General features: G+C 36.1%; 1 protein-coding gene and 1 pseudogene across 1 annotated transcript in view; both read right to left on the bottom strand.

Annotated features, from left to right (window-relative positions):
• LOC138175820 (transcription initiation factor TFIID subunit 3-like) overlaps positions 1 to 17162 on the bottom strand; it is a 260852-nt gene that overhangs the window by 221592 nt on the left and 22098 nt on the right. The window lies entirely within an intron of this gene.
• On the bottom strand, positions 7672 to 8646 carry LOC138175821 (large ribosomal subunit protein uL16-like; annotated as a pseudogene).

The raw sequence follows: 17162 nt of genomic DNA, 5'->3' as shown, positions 1-17162 counted from the left end.
ATTTTTGGTCAGGGCAGTTGAGTCAAAAAAGAGGGGAAAGGAGTAATTAATGGTTCTTCCCTCTTATATGACTAGTAGTAGCTTAAATGAGTTTACTATATGTGAAGATATATTCCAAACATCTTTTTCTTGAAAGTAAGCTGGTTTCAGAGACACTAGAAACATTTAAGTACCACTGGCAGCTCCCTGTACTGATGAAAAATCTCTTCAGAAATTCCTAAATATCGGACCTAGCACAGATTTACTCGTGTCTAATGCAAGTGAACTTTTAATAAACTTTGCTTTTCTTTGGCTAAAAAAAAAAAGAAGAAATTCCTAAATATACTTGGAATGGACAAGTGAATGTGAATGTTTATAAAGGATAGGTCTTTAAGGGTTAAATGAAATAGATGAAATAAATGAAATAGAGATTAAAATACCATCCCAAACCATACAACCAGAAGACAGTTCAGTAGTTAATTTTGGATTGTCTTGACTACCAGCCCAGTGACCCTGTCAACACTAGTAGTGTAACATAAAGGTGCTTAATGTTTGTTGAATAGAACTGAATCTTAGCTACCCTAATATAACCAAGAATGGAGAAAAATTAACTGAAATTAAGTCTATATCAAGAAAGCTACATTCAAGAACAAAATGAACTTGCCAGTGACTGACTGTCATGCTAGAGGTTCTAAAAAGCTACATGAAAGTTATGTCATGCAGAATAAGAATTAGTATTCTAATACTAATTATAAAAAGCAATTTGCTTTCCTGAAAAGTGCTTATTCTAATCACTCCTTTATTTGAAGACCTGTTAAGTCAAATGTAACATTCTGTAACAGATATGTAAGTTTCACTAATCTACTTTTAACACTCTAGGGCCAATGAACATATAGAAAGGAGAGAATGGTAAATTTTATGTTTGTTACTCTGGAATGTAATGGAAAGTTTAGTGTGTGATAAGATTTGAAGTTCTTGTCAGTAATAAGGTAAAACATTAGAACTATGTCAAAGTAAATTTTATGGTCAGATCATTCAAATCTATTTATAAACAATGAAACCTCTCAACCCACCCCTCATTTTCCTTCCCTTACTACCTCCCACCTACTCAACCCTCCACAATCAAACTAACAAATAATTATTTGGGCAAAGGTTTTGGGGAAGTCCCAAAAGGAGAATGTTTTAAAAAGTGGACCATATAATGAAGATGGGTATACAAAATCACAGACAACCAGAACTTCGTCCAATGCAGTAAAACCTTCATAACTTCTTTAACTTTCTCCTACCTCTCCTTTTTAAAACTCCTTAACAAAACATCAAATAAGATACTGAAGTAAACAACCATGATTAAAAGCGAGGAGAAACTAAGAGGCTTTGCTAGGATGACATTTATACCTGTGTGAAAGGAAAAACTCATTATTTCCCTCAAATAAAAATACAATTACCCTTTCATGAAATAACTTACAAATAGGATGAAGAATTCAAGCAACACAAAATTGAAATGCCTGTTTAAACTTAGAAAAGGGCTGAGTAGAGTCTGTGACATTCTACCAAATAATGCACTATCCAGTGTCTACTTTAATACTCCAAGGACTCTCAGGCACCAACATTCCTACACCTTAAGCGTAGCCATTGCTATGAAGCTGGCACAATGCCAAATTCTCTAATTCCACAGAATTTACTTCTAGGCTAGCTTGTGAGAAACTAACGGTGATAATCAGCTCTAATTTGCAAAATGGGACAGTCATATAACACATTACAGGAAAGATCCAGTTTCCAAAAAAAAAAAAAAAGCAAGTATAAAGCCCATCCTACAGATCCTGCAGTTTAATCTAGTTATTATTTGCTCATCCCTCCCCACCTACCCCCTTCATAAAAATTTATATCAAGTACTACTGTGACTAGCAAGATAGGTCATCATCAGAAACAAGTGAGCTCAAAAGGCTATTCAAAGTAGAAAGAGTGAACAGATCTGATTCGACTCTGTCAAAGTACACTTGAGAAGAAATTCTAGAACTTTAGTTATGGAAATTCAAAGACTTAACGGTGTTCTTTTTGTAAATTAAGAGACTACAATATCCTTACCATAGTGTTACCAGTTACAAAGTGTGCTCTATCTTTTCTCTGCTAAATTAATTATTTAAGACACTTTTTTTTTAAAGTTTCGTATTCTCATACTCTCTTCTGAAAATAGAGACTTAGGAATCATCTGAATATAGATGATAGCTGAAGTCATGGAAGTGGATGAGTTCACTCACAGAATGTGAATAGAGTAAGTGCAAAAGGCTAAAGACAAACGATAGAGCATATGGGGGAAACGGATCAAGGATCTACAACTAAGAGATTAGGAAGAGAAAGTCAGAAAGGTTTATCTATATACCACAAAAGAGTGAACTTTGGTTTTTCCTAGCCATCTGTTCAGATAAGAATAATTTATACAGGACAACTAAGAAAGTACATCACCTGGGGGAAAAAGAGGAGGCAGGGAGAAAAGAATTAAGCAGTGAGTGAATCAATTACAGGTATTGTAAAGTATCACAGAGAAGTCAGGAAGGATTGGCACTCAGGTAAACCATACATATTAATCCTCCTTTAGTCATGTGCCAAACTGTGCAAATGTAATTAACAAATTACACTTACTAAAATGTTAAGGCTTTTCTAGAGGAAGAATTCCTTTAAAAAATTACAGATATACCCTAACCCAGATTAAGATTGCTCCTGAAAATGTCATTTCATGATGTTAACCCATTATAACCAAATCTCCCCCCAAATTGCAAAGTCCTAATGGAATGTCAGACAGCCTATCACCTATTTATAACATTATTCCTAGATGTAATATTATCATTACATCTAATCAGATTTGTACAGAATTAACTGAATTAAACTGATTAAATGTGGTAAATATGTATAGGAAACATACCAACCCCCAGTTTTTACAGAAAATAAAAATAAAGCCTCCCTAAAGAACAAAGTTTTTAGTTAAGTAATTTATAACCCTAAGTCACTATCTAAATGTTATTGATAGAGTTACTATATTATCCAATATATAATTTTTACATGGGAGAAGGGAATAAGCATTTATTAAACACCTATTATGTACCAAGCACTATGCTAAGCGATTTACAAATATCTCATTTGATCATCACAACTACTTTGTGAGTTAATTCCTGCTATTATCCCCATTTCACAGATGAGGAAACTGAGGATGAGGAGAGCTTAAGTGATAGCGTTTAAGACTAGGTTAAATCATGAAGCCATGCATAACAATATCAACAAAGAAAATATAAAATTATATTTTAAAAGATAATTTATATTGACTATAAAAGGTTATAAAATAAGTAATACTAATATGGTGTAGATACAAAAGTTTCATTTATAATAAAATGACAACTGGTTACAATGTATGTTCATCATATAATTTTTCTATGTTCATCACATATTTTCTAAATAATTATTCCAGGAAGTAGAAATTTTTAAAAATGAAAAATTACAACCTCCAACCTCAAGAAACTAAAAATCTGAGGGAACAAGATGTGCACAAATAACTATAATAAATGTTGGAATGTGATAAATGTGATTAAACAGAGTAGGATAAATGAGGGATGGATTATTTCAGGGGGAAGGGAGAAAAAAGAGAATCAAAGAAAGCTTCGTGGAAGAGAGCATCTGAGCTAGGTCTTGAAGGAAGAGAAGGTAAGGTTATAGATAGGAGTGTGCTCCAGACATGGGGGTAAAAGATCGATGCAAATTAGAAAGGCTAGAAAAAGTAAGACAGTTAGATTTGGTAGTACAGTTTGTTTGAAAATTAGAGTACAAAAAAAAGTGGTGTGAAAAAGGGAAGGAAGGAAGGAAGGAAGGAAGGAAGGAAGGAAGGAAGGAAGGAATTGGGAAAGTGTAGGTTAGCAACCATGAAGCCAAAAAAAAAAAAAGGAAAAGACAGGGCCATTGTAACTTTTTTTTCCTTTTTGGAGGGGGGAAGGTAGGGCAATTGGGGTTAAGTGATGTGCCCAAGGTCACAGGGCTAGTTTTGTGTTAAGTGTCTGAGGCTGGATTTGAATCCTGGTCTTCCTGACTCCAGGGCCGGTGCTCTATTCACTGCACCACCTAGCTGCCCCCATTGTAACATTTTTAAAAACACAGAGAACAGAAGGAAGTTCAGAGGGAAGCAGACAAGCAGAATAGTTTTTAAAGTAATGCATAAATAATTATATATTTTATTTTTTAAAATGAAGGCATATAAAATGGAGATTCATAGCTTTGTGTAGAATATTAGTAATGTTCTGCTACATAAGGGAATTCTCTATTTTTTTATTTTTAAGTTCAGAATAAAAAAAGAATTTACTCTTCAAACAAAGTAATTTATGATATTGGTTAAAGGCAGAAAAAGAGATCTATGGAATAAACCTAATGATCAAAATACAGGAATGATCAAACTCAGCAGTGTTGGATAAACCCAAGAATATAACGTATTTGGGAAAGAACTCCTCATTTATTTTTTCAATCTGGGAAAACTAGGAAGTAGTTTAAAAAAAAAAGCTTTAGACCAGCAATTTATACCAGTTGCCACAATGAGTACCAAATGTATATATGATCAAATTATAAAAGGTCACACTATTTATTTTAAAAGAAAGGGGGGGGTGAGGAAGAGAAATGAATGGAGATACCTTTCAAAAAGTATGACTAGGAAATTTCTTTATCACACAAGAGATACTGTAGAGATCAGTGGTGTTGAACTAAAAAAGAATTAGATTCCTATTGGGCCCATATTGACTTAGAAAACCACAAATTAACATTACCCATGCTATGTTGCATTTTTATTTATTTTATAAAACATTTGACAATTACATTTTAATCTGGTTGGGTATGCACCTAGGAGTTTTACTATAAGTTTTGACACCTCTCCTGTGGATCACAAAATACAGACAATTTTGACTACATGAAATTAACAAACTTGGGCATCTTGGTAGCGCAGCGGGTAGAGTGCTAGGCCAAGAATCAGGAAGACTTGAGTTCAAATGTGACTTCAGACACTTACAAGTTGTGTGACCCTGAGCTCATCACTTAACCTCTGTCTACCTCTGTTACCTCAACTGTAAAATGGGAGATAATAATAGCACCTACCTCACAGAGTTGTTATGAGGAATAAATGAGATAATTTGTAAAGTGCTACTATAGGGCCTGACACATAACAGATGGTTAATAAATACTCATTCACTTTCTTCCCTCCTTTTTTTAGAAACAAAATTCTTATAGCTAGAGTAAGAAGGGAAATATTCAATAGAGAAAACTATCTTTATATCCAGCATCTCTGATAAAGGTTTTTTTTTGGATTGATGATATATGTCTCCCTAAACCTTAGTGCCCTAATATCTTTTTTTCAGCATTTTATTTTTCTACCTTTACATGAAAAAATAATTTTTAACATTCATTTTTAAAACTTTAAGTTCCAAATTCTCTTATTGCCCTGCCCTGCCCCCCAGAAGGCAAGCAATTCAATATAGGTAAGACATGTGTATTCATGTAAAACACTTCCATAATAGTAATGTTGGGAAAGAAAACATAGACCAAAAAAACCCCAAAACCTCAAGAAAAAAAAAAGAAAGTTTAAAAAAAAAGTATGCTTCAATCTGCATTCAAACACCATCATTTCTTTTTCTGGGGATAGACAGCATTTTTCATCATATGTCCTTCAGAGCTGTCTTAGATCGCTGTATTGCTGAGAAAAGCTAAGTCATTCACAGTTGATCAGTCTATAATATTACTATTACTTTGTACACAGTACATTTCACTTTCCATCAGTTCATATAAATTCTTTCCAGGTTTTTCTGAGAGCATCCTGCTCATGATTTTGTATAGTACAACAGTAATCCACCATAATCACACCACAATTTGTCCAGCCATTCCCCAATTAATGAACAACCACTCAATTTCCAATTCTTGCCCACCATAAAAAGAGCTGTTTTAAATATTTTTGTACATGTGGGTCCTTTTCCCCTTTTTATGATCTCTTTGGGATAGAGACCTAGAAGTGGTATTGCTGGGTCAAAGTGTATGAACAGTTTTATAGCCCTTTAGACACATTTCCAAATTGCTCTCCAGAATGGGTTAATCAGTACCCAACTCCAACAGTGCATTAGTGCCCCAATTTCCCCACATCCCCTCCAACATTAATCATTTTCCTTTTTTAAATCATATTAGTCAATCTAATAGGTGTGAGGTGGTACTTCAGAGTTGTTTTAATTTTTATTTCTCTACTCAATAGTTATTTAGAGCACTTTTCATATGACTATAGATAGCTTTAATCTCTTCATCGGAAAACTGCTTGTTCATATCCTTTGACCATTTATCAATTGGGGAATGACTTGAATTCTTATAAATTTGACCCAGTTCTCTACATATTTTGGAAATGAAGCCTTGTCAGGGGCACTGGTTGTAAAAATTTTGTTTCCCAGCTTTCTGTTTCCATTCTAATCTTGGCTGTATTGGCTTTGTTTGTGTAAGAAGCTTTCAATTTAATGTAATCAAAATTATCCATTTTGCATTTCATAATGTTCTCTATTTCTTGCTTCATCATAAACTCTTCCATTCTCCATAGATCTGACAGGTAAACTATTCCTTGATCTCCTAATTTGCTCATACTCTCACCTTTTATGTCTAAATCATGTAGCCATTTTAACCTTATCTTGGTAAATGCTGTAAGATGTTGATCTATACCTAGCTTCTGCCATACTATTTTCCAGTTTTCCCAGCAGTTTTTGTTAAATAATGAGTTCTTATCCCAGAAGTTGGAGTCTTTGGGTTTATCAAACAATAGATTATTATAGTCATTGACTATTGTGTCTTGTGTACCTAACCTATTCCACTCTTTTTCTTAGCCAGCAACAAGTTGTTAATGATTACTGCTTTATAATATTATATATTTATTATATGTTATTAAAATTTATATTACATTACATTATATTATACTATTGTTTTAAATCTGGTATGGCTACGTCACCTTCCCTTGCATTTCTTTTCATTATTTCCCCTGATATTCTGGACCTTTTGCTCTTCCAAATGAACTTTATTATTTTTTCTAGCTCTACAAAATAATTTTTGGTAGTGTGATTGGTATGGCATTAAATAAGTAAATTAATTTAGGCAGAACTGTCATTTTTATTATATTAACTTGGCCTACCCATGAGCAACCGATATTTTTCTAATTATTTAGATACAATTTTATTTGTGTGAAAAGTGTTATGTAATTTTGTTCATATAGTTCCTGAGTTTCTTTTGGCAAGTAAGACTCCCAAATATTTTGTGGTCTACAGTTACTTTAAATGAAATTTCTCTATGTCTAGCTGCTGGGCTTTGTTACTAATATATAGAAATACCAATGATTTATGTGGGTTTGTTTTATATCCTGCAATTTTGCTAAAGTTGTTAATTATTTCAAATAGCTTTTTAGTTGATTCTTTAGTATTCTCTAAGTATATCATCTTATCATCTACAATGAGTGATAACTTTGTTTCTTCATTGCTTATTCTAATTCCTTCTATTTCTTTTTCTTTCCTAATTGCTAAAGCTAACATGTCTAGTACAATATTGAATAACAGGGGTGATAATGAACATCCTTGTTTCACCCCCGATCTTACAGGAAATTCTTCTAGCTTAACCCCATTACATATGATGATACTTTTACAGAGAAACTACTTTTTTTTTTTTAGCAGTAACTAGTTTATTTATGCCTGCAAAAAGGTAGATGTCACAGCACACACCCCTCAGGAGTGGAGTGCCCGCCATTTGTCCAAGGGGCCCCGGCTGGGGATGTACTTAACTCCACAGACATCAGGAATGAGTTGCTTCTCAGTTATCGTATCATCAAACTCATCAGCATTGAACTTGGTGAAACCCCATTTCTTGGAGATGTGGATCTTCTGGTGGCCAGGGAACTTGAACTTGGCTCTACGCAAAGCTTCAATCACATGTTCTTTATTCTGGACCTTGGTTCGAATCAACATGATAACTTGGCCAATGTGCACACGGGCTACAGTGCCCTGGGGCTTCCCAAAGGCTCCCCGCATGCCAATCTGGAGCCTATCAGCCCCAGCACATGACAACATCTTATTGATGTGGATGACATGAAAAGGATGTAGTCACACACGAATACGAAAGCCACCCTTGCCACAACTCTTCACCATATACTTGTTGGCACAGATCTGAGTGGCCTCTAAGGCTTCAGATGACAGCTGTTCATATTCATCCGACACCATGTGGCCGCACAATAGAAATCCATCGACTTTTGCTTTCTTTCTACCAAGATCAAAGATTCTTATCTTGGCATCAGGAACTCCCCTGCAGAAACAGGACATTGGGTACGGCTTATTTTTACAATACCTATAACAGCGGGCGGGACGACGGCCCATGGCACCGGCGCCAGCAAGGACTGTATCTGCAAGAAGAGAAGGGAAATAAGGGCGTCTGTTGGGGCCGGGGTGGGAGCCAGAGCACCTAAACTACTTATTATTTTAAGAAAAACTCCATTTATCCCTATGCTCTCTAGTGTAGTTAATAGGAATGGGTGCTGTATTTTGTCAAAAGCTTTTTCTGCATCTATTGAGATAATCATATGATTTCAGTTAATTTTGTTATTGATATGATCAATTATGCTGATAGTTTTCCTAATATTGAACCCGTCCTGCATTCCTGGTATAAATCTCACCTGTCATAATGTATTATCCTTGTGATAAATTGCTGTAGTCTCTTTGCTAATATTTTATTTAAAATTTTTACATCTATATTCATTAGGGAAATTGGTCTATAATTTTCTCTGTTTTGGTTTTTCCCAGTTTAGGCATCAGCAACATATCTGTATCACAGAAGGAATTTGGTAGGATACCTTCTTCACCTATTTTTCCAAATGGTTTACATAGTCCTGGAATTAATTATTCTTTAAATGTTTGATAGAATTCCCTTGTGAATCCATCTGGCCCTGGAGATTTTTTCTTAGGGAGTTCATTGATGGATTGTTCAAGTTCATTTTCTGAGATGAGGTTATTTAAGTATTTTATTTCCTCTTCTGTTAATCTGGGCAACTTCTATTATAAGTATTCATCCATTTCACTAAGATTGTCAAATTTATTGGCATACAGTTGGGCAAAATATTCCTAATTATTGTTTTAATTTCCTCTTCATTGGTGGTAAGTCACCCTTTTCATTCTGGATACTGGTAATTTGGTTTTCTTTCTTTTTTTAAATCAAATTAATTAAAGGTTTGTCTATTTTATTGTTTTTTTTTCCTTCATAAAACCAGCTCTTAGTTTTACTTATTAGTTCGTTTTCTTAATTTCAATTTCATTAATCTCTCCTCTGATTTTCAGAATTTCTCAGTTGGGATTTAACTAGGGAGTTTTAATTTGTTTTCTAGCTAATTTGTTTTTTAGTTGCAAGCCCAATTCATTGGTCTCCTCTTTCTCTATTTTATTCATGTAAGCATTTAGAGATATAAAATTTTCCCTAAGAGTTGCTTTGGCTGCATCTGATAAATTTTGGTATGTTGTTTCATTACTATCATTCTCTTGGATGATGTTATTGATTGTTTCTGTGATTTGATGTTTGACCCACTCATTCTTTAGGAATAGATTATTAGTTTCCAATTAATCTTTAATCTATCTTTCCATGGTCTTTTATTACATATAATTGTTACTATATCATGATCTGAAAAGGATGCATTTAATATTTCTTCCTTTCTGCACTGGATTTGTGAAGTTTGTATGCCCCAGTACATGGTCAATTTTTGTATAGGTGCCATCAACTGCTGAAAAAAAGGTATATTCTTTTCTATCCCCATTCAATTTTCTCCAGAGGCCTACCATATCTAACTTTTCTAAAATTCTATTTACCTCAACTTCTTTCTGTTTATATTGTGGTTATATTTATCTAGTTCCAAGAGGGGGAGGTTGAGATGGCCCCCCAATATAGTTTTGCTATATCATTTCTTCCTGTAACTCACTTAACCTCTCCTCTAAGTATCTGGATGCTGTACCACTTGGTTCATATATGTTTAGTATTGATAATACTTCATTGTCTTTCATACCTTTTAGCAGGACATAGTTTCCTTCCTTATCTCTTGATCTATTTTTGCCTTTGCTTTTTCTGAAATCAGGATTGCTACTCTTGCTTTTTTTACTTCAGCTGAAGCATAATATATATCTTTTTTTTTTTTTTGGAGGGGGGAAGGCAGGGCAATTGGGCTTAAATGACTTGCCCAAGGTCACACAGCTAGCAAGTGTTAAGGGTCTGAGGCCACATTTGAACTCAGGTCCTCCTGACACCAGGGCCAGTGCTCCATTCAATGCACCACCTAGCTGCCCCAGCATAATATATTTTGTTCCAGCCTTTTACCTGTCCTTTGTGTGTATATCTCTCCTTCAAACATGTTTCTTATAAACAACATATTATAGGATTATAGTTTTTAATCCATTCTGCTATCTGCTTCCATTTTATGGGAGAGGTCATCCCATTCACATTCACAATGATTACTGTGTTTTTCTCTTTATCCTATTTTCCCCATTTATGCTTTTCTCTCTCCTTTTTCCCTTTCCCTCATCACAAGTGTTTTGCTTCTGACCATCGCCTCCCTCAATCTGCCTTCCCTTCTATCAGCTTCCTCCCTTTTCTTTCCCTTTTCCCTTGTTACATCTTCCCTCCTTTCTGCCCTACTTATATCCACTGCTTCCCTTTCTCTCCTTTCCCCTCCTACTTCCCATCGGGTAAGAGAGTTCTATATCCATGAGTGTGTGTGTTATTCCCTCTCTGAGTTAAATCTGATGAAAGTAAGGTTCAAATAATGCTCATCTCTCTCCCTTCTTTCCCTCTACTGTAATAGGTCTTTGCACCTCTTCCAGTGATATAATTTACCCTTTTTCATGTCATACTTTCCTCTTCTCCCAGTACAATTCTTTTTTTACCCTTTAATTAATATTTTTATCATCACATCAAAGTCAACTTATACCCAAACCCTCTGTTTATGTATACTCCTTCCAAATGTCATAATACAGACACAGTTCTCAAGAGCTACAAGTACCATCTTCTCACATAGGGATGTAAACAGTTTACCCTTATTGAATAACATTTTTTTTCCCCTTTCCCTGTTTACCTTTTTATGCATCTCTTAAGTCTTATATTTGAAGGTCAAATTTTCTGTTGAGATTTGGTCTTTTCATCAGGAAGGTTTGGAAGTCCCCTAATTCATCAAATATCTATCTCCTCCCCTGTAAGATTATAATCAATTTTACTGGATAGTTGATCCTTGGTTGTAATCCAAGCTCCTTTCCCTTATGAAACATTATATTCCAAGCCCTCCAATCTTTTAATGTAGAAGTTGCAAGGTCCTACACAACCCTTACTGTGGTTCCACGATATTTTAATTGTTTCTTTTTGGCTGCTTGCAGTATTTTCTCCTTGACCAGATAATTCTGGAATTTAGCTACAATATACCTTGGCATTTTCATTTTGGGATCTCTCTCAGGAGGTGACTAGTGGACTGTTTTGATGATTATTTTACCCTCTGGTTCTAGGACCTCAACACAGTTTTCCTCATTAATTTCTTGAAAGATGCTGTCCAGGCTCTTTTTCTGATCATGACTTTCAGGCCGATCAATAATTCTTAAATTGTCTCTCCTGGATCCATTTTCCAGGTCAGTTGTTTTTCCAATGAGGTATTTTAAGTTTTCTTCTATTTTTTCATTCTTGTGATTTTGTTTGACAGATTCTTGATGTCTCACAGTCATTAGCTTCCACTTGCCTAATTCTAATTTTTAATGAATTGTTTTCTTTGGTGAGCTTTTGTATTTCCTCTTCCACTTTGCCAATTCAACTTTTTAAGAATGTCTTCTCTTCAGTGAGTTTTTGTGCCTCCTTTTCCATTTGGCCAATTCTACTTTCTAAAGGGCTGTTTTCGTCAGTGTGCTTTTTTTTTTCCCATTTGGCCAATTGTATTTCTTAAGGAATTGTTTTCTATAGTCAACTTTTATCCAAGCTATTGACTCTCTCTTGGGTACCTTTCATTTCTTTTCCCAATTTTTCTTCTATTTCTCTTTCTTGTTATTGTTGGGGGGGGGGGTTTGCGTGTTTTTTTTTTTTTTTGGCTTTTTTTTTTTTGTTGGGGGGGGAGGCAGAGCAATTGGGGTTAAGTGACTTGCCCAAGGTCACACAGCTAGTACGTGTCAAGTGTCTCAGGCCAGATTTGAACTCAGGTCCTCCTGACTCTAGGGTCAGTGCTCTATTCACTGCACCACCTAGCTGCCCCTACTTCTTTTATTTGACTTTTAAAATCCTTATTGAGCTCTTCCAAGAAGGCTTTTTCAGCTTGGGACCAATTCATATTTCCCTTTGAGGTTTCAGATGCAGGTATATTAACAATGTCCTCTTCTGAGTTTGTGTGTTGATCTTCCCTGTCACCACAATAATTATCTATGATCAGTGTTCTTTTCTGCTCCTTGCTCATAATGTTTGCCTATTTCCTGCTTTAAAAGTTGAGCTCTCCCACTGTCCCAAGCTTCTTGTGCTGGGGGCCAGGGGCCTAGTCACTGGCTTTGTGTGCTGGGGCCTCAGTTGCTGACAGCTGGTGGCTCTAGGAGTCTGGCAGTCTACCTGGTGCCAATCTGGAATCCTAGTAGAGGTATCTGGAGTGTGTTGATCCAGGTGGTATTTTTCTGCATTTTCCCAGGGTTGCACTGAAGCATGGGGAGGTTCAACTGCTGGAGGATGCTAGCTCACCTGGGGCTGCACTGAAACAGGGGGAGGTCTACTGCTACAGGAAACCCACTTGTGGAGCTGTGCCAGTGCACATGGAGTCTGCAGGTTCCCCAGCTACACTAAGGCAATGGGAGTCCTGGTATTGGCATTTGCCTGCACCACCATCCTGGGGCTCAGGATCTCCCACTGGTTTGCTGAGGTGGGGCCTGCCACCAGGCTTGCTGGGATAACCCCTTTCCTGGAATGCACTCCCCTTTTACCTTAGTGAAAACGAACTTTCTTGGTAATCCTTCAAATTTTCCAGATTAAGAAACTGCTGCACCTCATCTTTCTGCTGGGTCTACTGTTCCAGGATCTTTCCTAGGGTGCTATTTTCTGCTTTTTTAATGGATCAAAAAGGGAGAGCGATAGCAACTTACTGATTACTCTGCCATCTTGGCTCCCAGAAGTTGGGAATAGCCATCTTTTTTATCTTAAGAGAGAAATGGGAAGCAAGAGCAGGAACTCACTTAGACGTTGGAAGGAAGAAGAGAAAGGGAAAGGAAGGTAAGGGAAATTATCTGACATAATCAAGATGTACATATAAACATCTATTCAAACAAAGAGGAAGCAGTAGGGGGCACAGCTGACATTTCAATCTCACTCTCATCTGAAGTGATCAAAAGAGAGAAGAATACATATACACATACAAACACACAGAGTTGGGTACAGATATACATTTCATTCAGGAGGGAATGTGGAGGGAAAGAGGGAAAGGAGAAACAGGGGGAGGGTAGACTAAGGGAGCTATTAGATCTAAGCAAAACAAACCCTAACTAAGAATGTACAAATATATTTATAGATATTTTTGAGGTGGCAATGTATAGGAATCTGAGGGGATGTTCATAAACTGGGAAATAGCTGAAAAAAATTTAGTGTATAAATGTGAAGGAGCACTATTGAGATGCAAGAAATGATGAAGGGGATGGTTTCAGAGGAACCTGGAAAAACTTGTATGAACTGAAGCAGAATGAAGCAAGCAGCATCAGAAGGAAAATGTATACAATGATGCCAATAAAGTAAAGACCAACAGCTTTCAAAAAGTAGGAACTCTGATAGACATACTGTTCAACCACAATTACAGAAGACTGACAATAAAACATGTTACCCATCTCATAGAGAGGTGTAAAATTCAGAGTACAAAATTGTATATTTTTTTTTGGATATGGTTAATATGGAACTTTGTTTTACTTGACTATATACATTTAAAACAAAGGTTTAGTTTTTCTTTTGCTCTCAAATGAAGGAAGGGAGGGAGGCTAAGTAAATTTTTCTGATTGAAAAAAACAAAATGCAATTTATTTTAAAAGAAAGGAAAAAACCACACATAAGACAGCAGAAGGAATTTCTGAAGAGGAAACATAAACAAAGCAATGTTGGCACTACAAAATTAAATGTATATATCTACATACACATATGTGTGTGTGTATATAGATATATATACACACACATATACATATAAACATTTATAAGCAAATATCTATAAAAAATACTATAAATACGTAATACGGACCAAAATATATTTACATATATTTCAAGTATTTGTAGTATATTAATAGTTTCATCTACAATCACCACTTGCTGTTGTTTTATGTGGATGTGCTCATACCTGTTGATGGTTTTCAATTTCATAATTTTCAAAAAAAATTTAATCATTATAAAGGAAGATGGTGGTGCTCTTCCAGAAAATATGACCACTAAGATTTTTAAATTGTACTGGATAGGTGTTATCTCTTATATAATAAATAAAACTACAAAATGGTATATCTGTTATACCCCTCCAAAACTTTAAGTGAAAAAATGCATTAATTCAGTTTACATCATCTGTGTGACTCTTGAAATATGACAGGCAAATGTTAACAGCTTCCTACAAACTATAATCAAACTTTTCTGCCGTTAAAAAAAAACACTGACTACAGAACCCACAAAATGACACAGAGAAGCTAACTTCCTGCTGAGGACAGCCCAGCAGGCCGGCAGGTATCGGCCAGCGCTCTGGGAGCCTAGCCCAGCCCTGAACCAGCGAGGTTTTTAGCCCCAGGGTGGCCTGACCAGCCACCAGCTGGAGGGACTCCAAATCACCAGCAGCTATAGCGGTTTCCAGAATTATCAACACATAGATGCTAAGGACAAAGTGAGAGTTCAGTGCAGTGTGGACTTTGGGATGCAGTAGTTGGGAGTGTGGTCGGTCTCTGCCCCTGGGGCAAGAAGCCACTCAGGAGCCGTGGCCGTGCAGCCACAGCCGGCAGCTTCAGGTCCTGGCCTGCAGATTGTAGGGGGAACAAGAGACCAGTCTGAGGGGTAATTGCTCTTGCTATAACCTGCTTGAATCTGGATTGCAGTCTAGGGTAGAGGTCCTGGGGTATGTGACCAGCTTGCCAGACTGTGTGGAGGCTTCAGAGAGAGCACCTTTAGCAGCTGAAAAAAATCCAAGAGTTTGGGACGAAGCTCCCCTGTCTGGTGACAGAGTCCTACTGTGGCAAAAAGCCCAAAAGTCAAGTAATTGAGTGGCAACATGAGCAGGGAAAGGAAGCAAAACAAACAGAGCAACCCAACTTTACACTCCTATTTTGGGGACAAAAAGGATCAAAGCATGGAACAGGAGGAAGACAGTAAAGTCAGAACTCCTGCACCAAAAGCTTCCAAGAAAAATACAACCTGGTTACAGGCCATAGAGGACCTTAAGAAGGATTTTGAAAACCAAATAAGAGAAGTGGAGGAAAAATTGGGAAGAGAAATGAGAACGATGCAAGAAAATTATGAAATAAGAGTCAACAACTTGAATGAAGAAAATAACACCTTAAAAAAATAGATTAACTCAAATGGCAAAAGAGGCTCAAAAAGGCAATGAGGAGAAAAATGCCTTAAAAAGTCGAATTTGCCAGATGGAAAAAGAATCTCAAAAGCTCACTAAAGAGAATCATTCCTTCAGAATTAGATTGGAGCAAATGGAAGCTAGTGACTTTATAGAAATCAAGATACTATTAAACAGATCCAAATAAATGAAAAAAAATGAAGACAATGTGAAATATCTCATTGGGAAAACCACTAACCTGGAAAATAGATCCAGGAGAGATAATTTAAAAATTACTGGACTGCCTGAAAGCCAAGATCAAAAAAAGAACCTAGAAATATAATTTAAAAATTATTGGACTACCTAAAAGCCATGATCAAAAAAAGAACCTAGAAATCATCCTTCAAGAAGTTCTCAAGGAAAACTGCCCTGATGTTTTAGATAGAAAAGTTTGAAAGAATGCACCAATCACCTCCTGAAAAACATCCCCAAAAGAAAACTCCTAGGAATATTATAGCCAGGTTCCAGAATTCCCAGATCAAGGAGAAAATATTACAAGCAGCCAGGAAGAAATAATCTGAATATTTTGGAAACACAATCAGGATAACACACGATCTGGCAGCTTCTACACTGAGGAATCAAAGGGCTTGAAATATGATATTGCAGAGGTCAAAGGAGCTGGGATTAAAAACAAGAATCACCTACCCAGCAAAACTGAGTATCATGTTTCAGGGGAAAATATGATCACTCAGTGGAATAGAGGACTTTCAAGCATTTTTGATGAAAAAACCTGAGTTGAATAGAAAACTTGACATTCAGATACAAGAAGCAAGAGAAGGTAAACAGGGAAAAGAAATGATAAGGAATTTATCAAAGTTGAACTATTTACATTCCTACGTGTAAAAAGGATAATTGTAACTGGTGAAACTTTTCTTAGTATGGGAATAGTTGAAGGGAATAGAAATATACACACACACATATATATATATATATGTCTATATAGGAGGGTATATGAACATATAAATACATATGTGAATGTATATATATATATATGTTTACAGGTATACATAGATAGAGGGCACAGGACCAATTTAATAGGAAGGGATGATACTTAAAAGGTGAAATTAAGAGGTAAGTGAAGAATATAATGAGAGGAGATGGAGAGAGACAGAATGGGGTAAACTATCTCATATAGAAGAGGCAAGGGAAAATAGTTACAATGGAGGGGAAGAACAGGAAGGCAAAAGGGAATGGGTCAATATTATTCTCATTTAATTTGGCTTAGGGAAGGAATGACATACATACTATCTCACCCTACAGGAGAGTAGAAGGGAAGGGGATGAGAGGGGGGATGTGTAATGCCAAGCAAAGGCAACTTCCCAAGCTTCAAAATACCAGCATAGGTGCTCTCCATTTTATTCAGTGACAAATTAAGAACAGACAGAATCAAAATATAGCATAATTCAAAATACAGCATTTACCAAGTATGATTAAATAATCTCCAAGTACTACCCCACCCCTGGACATTATAATGCATTTAGTCAATTCCAAAGACCCTCTTCTAAGTACTACTCCACTTGTACATTCATTTAGTACATCACAAAGCCCCTCT

This window comes from Petaurus breviceps, unplaced genomic scaffold, assembly GCF_028583685.1.
Source record: "Petaurus breviceps papuanus isolate PSGF00001 unplaced genomic scaffold, PetGlider_PUasm1.0 79, whole genome shotgun sequence".
Taxonomy (NCBI): domain Eukaryota; kingdom Metazoa; phylum Chordata; class Mammalia; order Diprotodontia; family Petauridae; genus Petaurus; species Petaurus breviceps.
This window is presented reverse-complemented; position numbering and strand designations above follow the sequence as displayed.